This window comes from Acinonyx jubatus, chromosome C1 (assembly GCF_027475565.1).
Source record: "Acinonyx jubatus isolate Ajub_Pintada_27869175 chromosome C1, VMU_Ajub_asm_v1.0, whole genome shotgun sequence".
NCBI classification, from domain to species: domain Eukaryota; kingdom Metazoa; phylum Chordata; class Mammalia; order Carnivora; family Felidae; genus Acinonyx; species Acinonyx jubatus.
The window spans coordinates 200067475-200082033 of record NC_069381.1 but is presented as its reverse complement, the minus strand read 5'-3'; positions in this window follow the sequence as shown (position 1 = coordinate 200082033).

The following is a 14559-nucleotide window of genomic DNA, read 5'->3' as shown; positions in this document are numbered from 1 at the left end:
TCAGTTTCCCTCTGGGCTAGTCTAGACCCTTCCCCCACCCCTCCTCGGGGTAGGGTGGAGCCTCAAGTTTATAAACAACAGGGTGATTTCCAGAAAGAGTCTAGTGCCCTCTCAGTTTCCAATTGCTGTGTATTCTCACCCCCACACACCAACTTCACCTGGCTTCTGCCCCCTTGTGCCCACCCCCACCCATACTCTGATTCATCCCCCTACTCACATCACCCACACCCACATACACCAGGGGTTTGTATTTTGTCAGGAGCCACATGTCAACCCAGCCATCTCTCTGGCAGCAACAGCTGCCAGCCCTGACATACCAGAGCTGGTATTTATAGAGGAGAATGCATCAATCCGGGAAGCAAGTGCACGGGAGAGGCGCTCTGGGGGATGGGGGCCCGTACCTGAGGAGGCATGGGTGTCAGATGGCGGAGGAAGGTTTGGGGAGAGAAGCCCCAGTCACTTCCCACCCCCATAAGGCTCCAAGCCCCCAGCAAGAATGGAGTCCCACAGAGGACCTGTCCAGTCCTTCATAGCTCCCCGTCCGCAGTGTACAAGGTACTGGCTGACCTCTGAGGACTTCTCCACGAGCACTGGCTGTCTCCCTACATCTCCACCTGGCACTTTCCAGGCCTCTCTTAGATCTGACCCTCTCAGAATGCAAACTTTGGAATTAGGGTGCTGGTCCTGGCTTAGCTCTGCCGTCACCAGGGGGCCAAATTACTAGCAGGCAAGTCCTTTGTGTCTCCACTATAAAGTGGAAATAGTCACACAAGTCAAATAAAGTGGAAATGGTCAGCCTTGCCATATCTACCCCACAGGGGTTTGAAGAGGCTTGGGTAACAGCATGCAAATAATACCTTACACATACTAAGCACCCGCTGTGCTGAGCACTCCCCACCCATGACCCCCAATTCTCCAACAATCTTATAAAGTAGGAACTAGTATCATTCCCAGGGATACTGCAGGGAGCTGAGGCAGTCTAACTCCAGAGCTGTGCTTTGCCCCAGAATGGATGTGAATGTGCCAGGTGAACTGTAAAGGGCTTTGTTACTGCTGTCTTTTCAAAGTCTTTCCACACCAAGTATCTAATTTTTATCCAGGAGACAGGCCTATGAGGTGGGTGGGGAGTTCCAGATATTCTTATCCAGGCCTGGAGTCAGTGCAAGCTGTTGAGTTCTGGTTATTTTTGTGTCTTGTCTCCCAAACTAGATTGTAGGCTCCTGGAGAATTTTAGAGACCATGTGGATCCTTAGCATATCCTAGGCAACAACCGTCCTTGTTGTAATTCAAACTAGCCTGCAAGCTTCCTTTCTCATTCTCTTATTTTGGTAACAAATGCTACACACTTACACACACACACACACACACACACACACACACACACACACACACTGCACATGATGGGTGGACAGGTGACTCAGTTCCCAGCCGGTATTATAAACTGTATCTCTCTGACTGCAATGATTGGCTCAACGGGTGACCTGGACCTGAGAAGGGCCAATCAGAGACCTTCCCTGGAATTTATAGCTGGAACATTGATTACTAAACTGGAGGCTGTGGCAACCATGTTTTTTGCCCACTGGGGTCTTTCTGCACTAGGAGGAAAGGGAGGTCAACATTCAAGGAGAAGCAGAGACACCTCGAGAGGAGAGTGCCAGGCAAAAAGTCCTAAATTCCAACCCCTGGGGCCCTGGTTCTGCAGCTCTTCCCTCAATGTTGTGAGCTCCCCCAGTGTCCTTCCTGACTTTGGGGCCAATAAACTTTTCCTTTTTTTTTCACTTAAGGCACTTGGTGCTGGCTCCTCTCACTTGTAGCCAAACATTCCTGACTAATCTATTGTAGGAGACTGTGCACCCATTTCCTAGGGAGGACAGAACATTTTTGGGAGTCCTCTCTGTGAACAGTCTCCAGACCACATAAGGAAATTGCCCTTCAGACCAGCCCGAGATCTCAGTTCCTTGGTGAAATGAAGTAGAAAACAAACAAATAAATTATGTCACCTATTCTCTACTCAAAATCAACATCTACCAGACTTGGCTCTGAACCACTTGGGGCTGTTTCCAAACTTCAGTTCCAACCCCAAGAATTTGCTACCATGGAGGGCAGCAAAACAACACTCCAAGTCTTGGACAGCAGGTGAAAGAGGAGTGCTCCAAAACACGTTCTGAACTGGGCAGCACCTCAGGAGTAAGAGTTTAGCCTCCCCAGGGAACTATTTAGATTGGGACACACTAAAAAGAATAATAATTTATCTGGATGGGTAATCTACTTGGCACAAAATTCAAGAGGTCCCATTCTGTGGGTTGGTTGCCTTTTCGCTCTGTTGATCATACCCTTTGATGCACAAAAGGTTTTCATATTGATGAAATCCAATTTATCTATTTTTTCTTTTATTCCCTGTGCTTTTGGTGTCATAGTTAAGAAATCACTGCCAGATTCGATGTCATGAATTCTACCGCTCATGTTTTCTTCTAAGAGTTTTACAGTTTTATGTCCTTGATGCATTTTGAGTTCATGTTTGTGTGTGGTGTGAGGTAAGGGTCCAACTTTGTTCTTCCGCATGTGAAAATCCAGCTTTCCCAGCACCATTTGTTGAAGACTGTCTTTTCTCCAACAAATGGTCTTTGCACCCTTGCTAAAAACCATTTCAACCTATGTGTGAGGATTTATTTCTGGGCTCTCTGTTCTACTCCATTGGCCAATCTCTCTGTCCTTTGACAATACCACACTGCTTTGATTACTGTAGCTTTGTGATAAGTTTTGAAATCAGGAGGAGCACCTGGGTGGCTCAGTCGGTTAAACTTCCGACTTCGCCTCAGATCTTGATCTCACAGTTTGTGAGTTTGAGCCCTGCTTCAGGCTCTGTGCAGACAGCTCAGAGCCTGGAGCCTGCTTCCGATTCTGTGTCTCCCTCTCTCTCTGCCTCTCCCCTGCTCATGTCCTCTCTCTCTCTCAAAAATAAATAAGCATTAAAAATTTTTGTAACTAAAAAAAAAAAAGAAATCAGAAAATGTGAAGCCTTCAACTTTGTTCTTTTTCAATATGTTCTGGCTATTCGGGGTCCCTTGAGATTCCATACGAATTTTAGGATGGATTTTCCCATTTCTTCAAAACATATTTGTGGGATTTTGATAGGAATTGCATTGAATCTGTTGGTCACTTTGGGCAGTATTGACAGCTTAACAATATTAAGTCTTACAATCCATGAATATAGGATGCCTTTCCATTTTTCTGTGTCTTCTTTATGTCAATAATGTTTTATAGTTTTCAATGAACAAGTCTTATGCCTCCACCATTATGTTTATTCCTAAGTATCTTATTCTTTTGATGCTATTATAAATGAAATTGATCATGTGGGGTTTGCCCTTCATTCTGTAAATGTGGCATATTAAACTGATTGATTTTCATATGTTGAACATCCTTGCAACCCAGAAATAAATCCCACTTGGTCATGCTATATAATCCTTTTAATATGCTGCTGAATTAGTTTGCTAGTGTTTTGTTAAAATTTTTTTATGTTTATTTATTTTTGAGAGAGCTAGAAAGACAGAGTGCGAGCAGGGGAGGGGCAGAGAGAGAGGCAGACGCAGAATCTGAAGCAGGCTCCAGGCTCTGAGCTGTCAGCACAGAGCCCAAGGGGGCCTCAAACTCACCAACTGTGAGATCATTACCTGCGCAGTAGTTGGTCACTTAACAACTGAGCCACCCAGGAGCCCCTAGAATTTATATCAATATTCATAAGGGATATAGGTCTGTAGTTTCATTTTCTTGGTGTCTTTGTCTGGCTTTGGTATCAGGGAAATGCTGGCCTCATACAATGAGTTAGGAAGTATGCCCTCCTCTTCAAATTTTTGGAAGAGTTTGAGAAGTACTGGTGTTAATTCTGAAATGTTTGGTAGAACTTATCAGTGAAGCCATCTATCTGGGCCTGCTCTTTTCTTTATTGGGACATTTTGAGTTATTCTTCTTAATATCCTCATTTGTGTTTCACTGTTTGAGCTTGCCATAATTTATTTAGCCAATTTTTTATTTATGGGCATTTATATTGTCTCCATTCTTTTGCTATGATAAACAATGCTGCTGTGAACATCCTGGGGACACACTTTTGAATTTATAAATTTTGATAAGATATTTTTAAAAAATAGATTATTTTATGGTCACAGTCTTACTTTGAGCTAATTGGTATTGGAAATGGGAAGGTCCCCTAAGACAGACCATTTCATTCAGTGTTTTTCAGGAAAAAAAGGGGACAATTTATAAACTTGTGTATGTGGTACAATGTCTTGTACGCTGGTTGTTATCAATACATTTTGTCAACCCAATTAAAGAAAAAAGTCAGTCTTGCTTTTGCTTGAAATCTTCCCAGATTACCCTGACCTTGGAGAGTCTTGGGAGCTTGAGGTTGGAGGTGACTTCAAAAGTCACGAGGTCAGCCAGTCCAATGTCCTTACTTCTCAATTAAGGTTGAAATCTCTCTGGTGTCTCTAGCAGGCATGGGTCCTGCTTGAATCCCTTCACTGCCTGGGAACTTGGTGTCTTTAGGCAGCCCATTCCATTCCACTAAGAGTCATTGGGTACCACACATCTCCGTCATGGACAATGGACAGCTGTGCTGTTAGAAAACATTTCCTTAAGGGCACCTGGCTGACTCAGTCAGTACAACATGAGGTTCTTGATCTCAGGGTTGTGAGCTCAAGCCCTATATTGGACATGGAGCTTACTTAAAATATATATATATCGAAAATACTGAAATTATATTGAAAATATATATACTGAAAAACACTGAATGAAATGGTCTGTCTTAGGGGACCTTCCCATTTCCAATACCAATACATATATGTATGTATATGTAATATGCACGCACACTCACACACACACATATACACACACATATATATGAAAACATTCCCTTATATTTGAACCTGCATGATGTGTCTCTGCTATGCTCTTACTCTGACCGGGAAGCCCAGCAGAGTGAAAAGAGCTCCACTTTCACAGATCAAATACTTGGGGGCAGTAGACCTTCCTCTTGGAGACTCTGCCTGTTTCACCATTTTCAGTTTCTCTCCCTTCCCTGAGCTAACAAACCAGCAAAACCCAAAGTCATCATGGCCTCCAAGGCTCCATAGGACCGGCCCTGCTCACCTTGCCAGCCTCAGCTCATTCACTTTTCCTTTGGGCACACCTTACTTCAACCACACCATCCTCTTTTCTGTTGGGTGACACTGGTTGGATGACACCGGTTGAACGACCCTGCCAGGCTCTTTCCAGCCGCCAGACCTCTGCATTTGCTGTCCCCTGCCTTCCCCTAAGCTCGGTGTCTGGAGGGCTTGTGGACACCGACCTAGTGTCTGGAGGGCCTGTAGATACCGAGGCAGATCTCTGAACCTCACAAAGGGTTCCCTGGAACTGCCCATAGAACCTCCCAGATCCCATAGATGGCACAGATGAGGGGTCAGGTGGCTGGCCTTGGTGGGTGGCTGCCGTGGGGGTGCTGACCTGACCAGCCTGGGGCATTTGGATTGAGGAAAAACTGAAAGAGGGCAGAAAAGGACCAGGAGCCACTCTTCCACCTTGCCCTGTCTGGGAGCACCTCATACCCCAAGTCTGGCCCAGGATCCCAGGTGGGAGACAGTGTTGATGTCTCCCCACATTGCACCCCTCCTCCACCCACTGACACATCCCCCTTCAAGGCTTTCCCTTTGCCCCTTTCTCCAGGGCCCATCCTCCCCCTCTTTCTGTTTTCCAGCTGAACACATGGGGCTTCTACCCAGAGCTGGGTTGGGCCAGGAGGCAGCCATTGCACGAGAGCCTTGGGGACAGTGTGGCAGGTGTGAACTCTGGAACCCTGGCTCTTGCCTCAGCTTTCCGCTTGGTAGGGAGGTAGTAAGCTCAGGCATGGGGGTGTGGGTGTGGGGTGGTCAGCCAGAGGCTAAGATACGGGTCTTCATCCTGGGGGTTCACCAACTAATCATTTGGGTGACCTGGACAAGTCCCATTTCCTCTCTGGCTCTGTCAGTCAGAGGTGTGAAAGGGCATCAGGCCAGGTCACCTCGGAAGTCCCCTCAGCCTCTGATATCCTGAATCCCTGGGCCGAGGGAGTGGGAACAGGGAGTGGTGAGTGGTCCCCAGCTGAGGGCTGAGCCCTTGCTCTCTGGTGCCTCCCTGCCTCAACGCTCCCAGAGCTCTCCCTGGGCAACAGCCCCCTTCCCTGCGGCACCTCCCCACCCCCCCTGCCCATTCCTCTCAGCTCTAGTGACTGCTTAACCTTCTACAGGCTGCTGAGGAGCCTGGAGTGACTGTAAAAGGGAAGGAATGTCCAGAGGCAATTGTTTCTTCCTGATATCACCAGGGGGAGGTTGAGTTGGGGGGCCCAGCAGGACGGTGGCGTCAGGATTCTCCCTGCAACTCCTCTCTCTCATACTGCCCTTCCCCAGGCTGGGCCAGCCCCCCAGCCCTCATCTGCCTCCCTCTGCCTCTCACTGGCTTAAGACCTTCAGGCCAGTCTCCATGTGACCCCAGACTGTTTTCTGAGCCCCTGGCTTCACGATGGGGGGTGGGGGGCACTCCCACCTCCATTCTCATAAATCCCTCCTCCACCTCCTCCTCATCACCCCCACACCGCTGACCCAGCTCCTTCCCCGGGGAGGTCCCACAGCCCAGCTCCAACCCCCTGCCTGCCCCAGGGCTCCTTTTACAGACATGGAACGCTGAGGGTTTTCTGCCAAAGTAGGAGAAGTCTGAGGCCAATCTCACCTCCTCCCAGCCCCCAACTTCTACCAAATAGGACACTTTGCAGGCTGGGGGGAGAATGGGGGGTGAGGCTGGGCTTCAAGGGGAGGGGCCACTGAGATGGCAGAGGTGAAACTGCCTTGTGGACCCGGAGCATCCTGTCCCCTCAGGTGAGACACTCGCATGGGTAGGAGATGGAGAAGCAGAGGAAGGGGACCAAAGTCAAATCCAGGGAAGGAGAAGGGGCTTCAGTAGCATTAGAAGAAGGTCCCCCCAGAAAGCCTTCTGATGTACAGAGAGCAGCCTATGGCTGGGAGTTGGGAGGCCAGAGGCCTGCCAGATCCAGATAAGCTGTGTGACCAGACTGTTATGTTCTTTCTCTGGGTGTCAGTTTCTCCTTGCTTAAAGTGAAATATCCTGGACATCCCTTCCTACTCTGCCCCAAGGAGAGGAGTGACAGAGTCCTTTTTCTTCTGAATCAAAGCTTGGGTGCCTCCCCGGGGCAGCCCTGTTGGGAGCCTCTCAGACTCACCATCAATCGGAACCCAGCTCCCTGGCACAGCCACAGAATGGCCCCAATCCCATGATGAGATGTGGCTACAGCAGCCAGCAGAAATGGGATCAACATCCTCCTTAGACATACGTTCTCCCTACCCTCCTGTTCCTTGCAACCTGTAGGTGCTCCTGTCTTCCCTCTCCCCGGGGGTGTCCTGCCCAACAAAACAACACAGCCCTGTGTCCTGCCGACTCTCCCAGCTGTCCCCCCACATCTCTCTCCTCAGCACGATTACCAGCAGTTTGGAGGGGATGCCTCTAAACTTCTCCAAATGGCGCCGGGTCCTAAGCCGTTTCCCGAAGAGACAGAGAACCGAGGCAGAGGAGCTGTCTGTCCCCACACAGCCATGCACCCCTCCCGCCCCCCGCGGAAACCCCCAAGCAGAAGAGGAGAAACGCTCTTTGACCACACTAGGATGTATCTGGGTGGAAGCGGGTAAGGGGTCTGAGAACTGGGGTGAAGGGTGTCAGAGGGAAGTCGAGAGCCCCTGAGATGGGGTCCGATGGCACTCCGCCCTGCTCCGACCTCCGTGCAAGATTTCACAGGCTCCTTCACCTGCCCAAGGATTCACACCCTGGATAGCCTCTCAAGGCCTGACTCTAATCCCTCTGCTGAAATGCAAGCCCCTTCTTTCTTAGAATTTGACCAGATAGAAAAGGCAGCTTCCTCTCTTCCCTGGATTTCTGGCAGGTTCTTAGTGCCATCACTCCGCCTCTCCTTCCCTGATTCGTCCCCATTCCTTTCATCTTTCCTCACAGGCTTTTTTGGTTTCAGCCCCTCCAGTTTGGTCATATCTCTGCTGTCCTGGGCCCTTTCCAGGTTTCCTACATCACTCTGAGGCTGTGGAGTGCTTTAAACAGGGCCTGAGCAGGCTGGCAATGACCTCACATGGCCACTATGCACAGTTGCTATCTATAGCCTTATAGGATCATCCTCCTCTTCCTCTAGCCAGCTGAGTCACAGTCATCTTGGGGTCCACTCAGACCCTAGGGCCTTCTCTGCCAGTCCAGACCACAGCCCACCACAGCACTCTGAGCTGTTCTAGCGGCTGAGTGGGATGCTTTATTCTTCAAACCATCCAAGTACACAGTGGAAGTGAGTCGTGGGTTCCAGAAGATAGCCCTTCTCGAACCCTCAGTGTTTTTGTAGCCCCTGTCCTTAATCTTTCTATCTTCTCACACCTGTCCAGAGAGCCAGCCAGTGGCTTAAATTCCATCTGACCCTACAGAGGTATGGGTAAGGGGTGGGGTGGGGGGGGGGTGGGATTTGGGAAGCAACTGTTGGACCACTGCTTGGGGTCAAATTGGATCTATCGCTCTTGAGTGAGTTACTTCACCCTTCTGAGCCTCAGTTTACTCATCTGTAAAACGAGGATAATAGCTACTTCCCAGTGTTGTGAGGATTAGAGATAGATTTTTATATGGCAGGTGTCCAGAATACCATGCCCAACATAACTACCAGTTATGGAGCACCTACTGTATACTAGGCATAGTATTCTGGACATCTGCCGTATAAAATCACCATATCTCTAATCCTTACAACATGGGGAAGTAACCATTATCCTCATTTTGCAGTTATGGACACTAGACTCAGAGAGGTTAGGGAAGTTCTCTAAGGTTGCATAACAAGTAAAAATAAAGTCTGGGTTGAACCTTAAGTTGATAGCTCCTAGAAACCCAGCTCATTTCTCTGCGTCTCTAAGGCCTTGCCACAGACTGACTTGGTAGCCTCAGCTCTAGGTCCTTCCTTTTTTTAACTCAGCCCCATCCAGGGATCTCCAGTGAAAAGTCCCCTGTCTAGTAGTGGGCAAGTCCTTCTCAACCTTCCACCCTGCTCCTCTCCCCAACCCCACTGCCCTCCAGGAAGGGGACTGGGCTTGGAGGGGGCAGGTTTTAAGGAGTCAGACCCCATCAGCATATGGGGTCTGGCCTCCATCCCATGGGACCTGGGAGCACTGAGGATATTCCATCCAGGGATTAAAGAGGCTGGTGGGGGTCACTCTGCCCAGTGCCACCCTCAGGCCAGCCAGGCACTGGGGCTCCCCTGCCAGCTGGAGAGGATCCCCTGAATGCACTCTGGCCCCAGACTGCCCCCAGCTGGCCTGGGAGCTGGCCTCAGGCAGAAGCATGCCCCATTCTGTCCTCGAGAGGCTGCCTGGGGGACTGGGACTGGGGGCTGGGCTGGATCCTGGGGTCCAAGGTCAGCTGCTGAGGACTCCCACTGCCACAGCTCTCAGGCCCCAGAGCCACCTAGAGATGTCTCAGATACACCCCCCTTCCCAACTTTAAAGATCCCGAGAGACAATTTGTTGGAAACAGAGCACTGGAGTTTTTTCTCTGCACCCAGAGCAGTCAGAACCCTACCCCCTAACTGTCCCAAGAAGCCCCCCTTAGGCCTCTTCCCCATCGAGCCTTGCAGACATGGGCCAGGCTCTCCCTCTGCCCTTCCCCAAGCTCCCCAGCCACCCTGGCACCAGAACAGACCACTGACCATCTGCCCTGGGAGCTGGGAGGGGCCACAGCTGGTGCTGCCAATCAGCCATGGGGTGGGGGGAGGTTAGGAGGAGAGGAGGGGGGCGCTGGGACTGTGGGAGGGTACTCCTCAGTTTTGTGCCAGGAGCTCTCCACCAACACCCTACAAGCAACAATGCCTCCCTCTTCCCAGCCACAAGGCTTGGAGTGCCTTATACCCTCTCAGGATGGGGCTCAGACTGTCTCCAAGCCCAGCTTCTTCCCCTTCTCTGGTCTCTGCCCCCTCTCCCTCCTCTCCAGGCCATTCCTCCTACCCCTCCTCAATCCTCAACCATCAGGTCTGTCTCCGCCCCGCCATGGTCTCTCCACCCCACCCCTCTGGTCTCTGGGTCTCTGCCCCCACCCTCCCCCAGCTCCATCTGAGTAAGGATGCCCTTGCTTGGTGACCCCACATTCCGGTTACTGGGGTCAGAAGGACTTCCTGCCTGGTGTGGGATCCCTGCCCCCACCCTTAGCTCCCAGCAGCCTCTTGGGGCCAGCCAGCTGCTGGCCCTTTGCAGTCCCCTTCTCAGACACCTCCCCCAGCCCCAGGCCCAATTTAGCTCCTTTAATCTTCCCTGTAATCCAATCCAACCGTTTCCTGAGCACAGAGTGCACTTCCCCAACGCCGGTCCCTGGAGAGGGGTGGGGGCAGGGTGGCCTCAGCACTACCCCATACTGGAGCACCCCCACTCCATCCAGGCACCCCTGCAGGGCCTCTCTTCTTCCCACCTCTAGGAGGCCCAAGGAAGCTCTGACTGCGCAGGCCTCTGCCATCTGGCCTCCACACAGAGCCACCGGCCTCAGACTATCCTGACTCTTCACCTCACTTTCCCACCTCTAGGCCTTTGCTAATGCTCTCCCCTTTGCCTGGAATACCCTCACCTCCCTAGTGCATTCCTTCCCAAGGGACTCTTAGCCCTCCCCTCTCCAGGCCAGCTCCAGCCTAATTTCCCAAATTCCAGACTATAGATTCTGTACAGATTCCAGACTGCCTGGGTCCCTAATCCCAGCTCTGCCTCTTACTGCCCTTGGGCAGATTGCTTCCCTCTCTAAGACTCCTATTTCCTCGTCTGTAAAGGGGGATCATAACAGTGCATACCTCAGAGGGTGGCTCTGAGGATTAATTGAGTTACTTTATGTAAATAAAGTGCTTAAAGCAGTTCTGGGTAGGTTGTAAAGTGCTATTTAAGTATGAAATGAAAATTATCTTTTTCTGCCTTATATTACAATGACCATTTCCTTCAAGACACCCATGAACTGTGAAACACTCAATTTATTTAATAACATCATTTCAGGGGGAAAAAAACATTACCATATGAAATGTACAAATTGTAAGCCATCTTCCAATTCTGTATATGTATAAATTGTTCAGTAACAATATTTGTGTTGAGAAGAACATATTCTTCTCTACGCTCCTACTCAGCCAGCCCCCTTTGCTGCTTATGTGCATTCATTTCTGTTTAAAGTAACCTCTACACCCACAGTGGGGCTTGAGCTCCCAACCCAGGGATCAAGAGTCTGGGGACTCATACACTACCCACAGAGCCAGCTGGGCACCCCTGTACATTTGTTGATTATCGTTGGTGATAAGGGCTTGGATTCAAGTTCTTACTCCCAAATGATATATTTTTTTTAATTTTTATTTTTTAATCTTTATTTATTTTTGAGGGACAGACAGCGTGTGAGCAGGGGAGGAGCAGAGAGGGAGGGAGACACAGAATCCGAAGCAGGCTCCAGGCTCCGAGCTGTCAGCACAGAGCCCGACGCGGGGCTCGAACCCACGAACGATGAGATCATGACCTGAGCCGAAGTCGGACGCTCAACCGGCTGAGCCACCCAGGCGCCCCCCAAATGATATTTAGCTGATCCAACTTAAGTAAATTCTTTTGCTTCGTTAAGCCTCGGTTTTTCCTACACAGCCAAGATGACTCACAATTATAGTGAGTATTAAGTGAGATAATATATATATTTTAAGGTGTTGGCACTGTGTTGGATATTCCACACAGGAGAACGACCATTATTGGGATGATTTAAAAAACGGTTCTCTCCGAAGACAGGCAGTGAAGAGCTGGTATTTCAGGATCGAAGTGCCCTCCAGTGGCCATAAGGGAAAACTGCAGGCTCCCTGATGAGCTTGGGGCGCTCTTCCTTTGCGGTCCCAGGAATGAACTCAGCCCCCACCCCTACCCCCCAGCCAGGCTTATCCAACCCTTCTGGAATTCTTCACATTATCTTTCCTTTTACAGAGGCTTTAAGGGGCTTTAAAGAAGTACTTAATAGGATAAGACACCAGGGACAGAGCTTTAGCCCAGGAAGGGCTAGAGCCTGGACATACACTGTCTCAAAACTTGTGGGCCCAGAGCCCTGTGGCAGGGAGGTAGGATGGTGGAATGCTTTGTGCTGGGCATCAGTTCTCTTCTAACTGGGACACTGGTATCTTGCCCTTGAGAAAACCTTCCTGCTACCCACATCCAGAAATCTAGCCTAGACCGAGTATAGCCCATTCCAAGTATCTGCTTCTGTGCTTTCACAGATTTGTCATTTATTCACTCATGCACCCTTCCTTCTTCCCTCCCTCCCTTCCTTCCTTTATATTTCAGTATTTACTGAACACTGGCTGTGTACCAAGCTTCATTGCTAGGTGCTGGGGTTAAAAAGATCAATCTAACACAGACACAAACACAGCCCCCAAGAGTTGTTCACAATGTCCCAGACACCACATGCAGAGTTAATCCTTGCATTTGAGTGTTTACAGCTTCTCTATGTGGCTGAGTGGGAGGGAAGAGGCAGGAATATCCGATCCAGGCTGCCTGATTTCCCCTGATGAAATAGGTCCATAATGGAAGCTTTGCCTGGCCAGGTTTGGGGCTGACTTCCCCCTCCTGGGCCACACTGCTCCTCTGAGAAATCCTCCCCATCTCAAACATGGACCAAACCCCCAGCTCCACCTGCCTCCGTGTCCCTGGTCTTCCCTCCCTTCCCCCATCACTGCCCTCTGCCCAGGGCCCAGATTCCCTGTGCTGGGAATCAGGGAGGGGTAATGGGGGCCGCTTTTGCAATGGACGGCGTGAATAGGGATTTTACTTACCTGATACTCAGCATCCAAACCCAGATCACTGGCCACGTGTGGCCAACTGTGGATTGCCCAGGATTGAGAGAAAAGAGCCTTATTCTAGAGTTAATGCATGGGAGGGTGACTGGAGGCACCCAAGGTTCGTCTTTTGGGAAGATGACAGGAGGGGGAGGAAGAGCCCGGGTGATGTGTGCATTGTTCCTAGGACTCTGTTGCCTCCCTGAGCTGTCATCCTCCCTCCTTCCTTTGTGATCAAGCTTCTTAAATGTCTTCCCATCTCTTCCCACCCTCTTGCTTGCTCCTAATTGTTCCGCTTCCTCAGAATTCTTCCCAGCTGTCTTAGCACAGGCTACCCGTCCACCGCTGGGTCCCCTCCACTCCTAGACCAGCCTAATAGAAATGTAATGAGAGCCACACAGGTATCATTTTAAACGTTCTAGCAGTCACATTTTAATTTTTTTTATATTTATGTATTTTGAGCAAGCGAACGAGAGAGAGTACAAGTAGGGGAAGGGGCAGAGAGAGAGACAGAGAGAGTCTCAAGCAAGCTCCATGCGGTCAGTGTGGAGCCGGATGTGGGGCTTGATCTCACGACTGTGAGATCATAACCTGAGCCAATACCAAGAGTTAGAAGCTCAACCAACTGAGCACTAACACCCTGTAGCAGCCACGTTTTTAAAATGTAAGAGGGGCGCCTGGATGGTTCAGTCAGTTGAGCACCCACTCGATATTGGTTCGGGTCATGATCTCACGGTCGTGAGATCAAGCCCCACGTCCGGCTCCACACTGACAGCACGGAGCTTGCTTGGGACCCTCTCTCTCCCTCTCTCTCTGCCCCTTCCCCTGCTTGCACTCTCTCCGTCACTTAAAATAAATAGACATTAAAAGCATGTTTCTAATTTCTTTTCATTGTATTTATATTAGAGAGAGAGAGAAAGAGAATCCCAAGCAGGCTCCGCACTTAGCGCGGAGCCCCACGCGGGGCTTGATCCCACGACCCTGGGATCACAGCCTGAGCCGAAATCAAGAGTCAGATGCTCAACTGACTGAGCCACCCAGGGACCCCTTTTAAAAAAGTTTTTAAATAAATAAAAAGTAAAAGAAACAGGTGAGATTAATTTTAATAATATAGTATTTTAACGCAGCTCTTCCAAAATGTTACCATTTCAACATGTAATCAATATTTTAAAATTGAGATTATATATTTTTTCATAAGCTGATGTGTATATTGCTTTCTATGTGTAGCATCTCTCAATTCAGACTAGCCCCACTTCAAGCGGTCAGCAGCCACACGTGGCCGGTGGCTACTCTACGGGGTTGTGCATACACACTTTTGTTACGTGTGGCTAATCACCCCTCCCCACATGTCCTGTCTCCCCAGGGAGATTAGAAGCCCCCTGGGTCAGAGCTTTCACTTCATTCATCCCTGTATCTCCTGTGGCACGTTAAAGCTATGCGCCACCCCCCCCTCAGGAGGGGCCCTCCAAGCATGTTTGTTGATGGGAGTGAGCGTTGGGGATTGATTTTTGTGGTTTAGTTATGGCTGTAAATGGTGTTTTATAGATCGCTTCTATAGATGCACCCTGCTGCAATATTAGCAGAAACAAGCAGCCGTGGTTGTCAGCAGAGGCAGAGGCAGACGCCTCAGGGCAGTTAGGGCCCCCTGACTCAGGCTGGGGAAATCC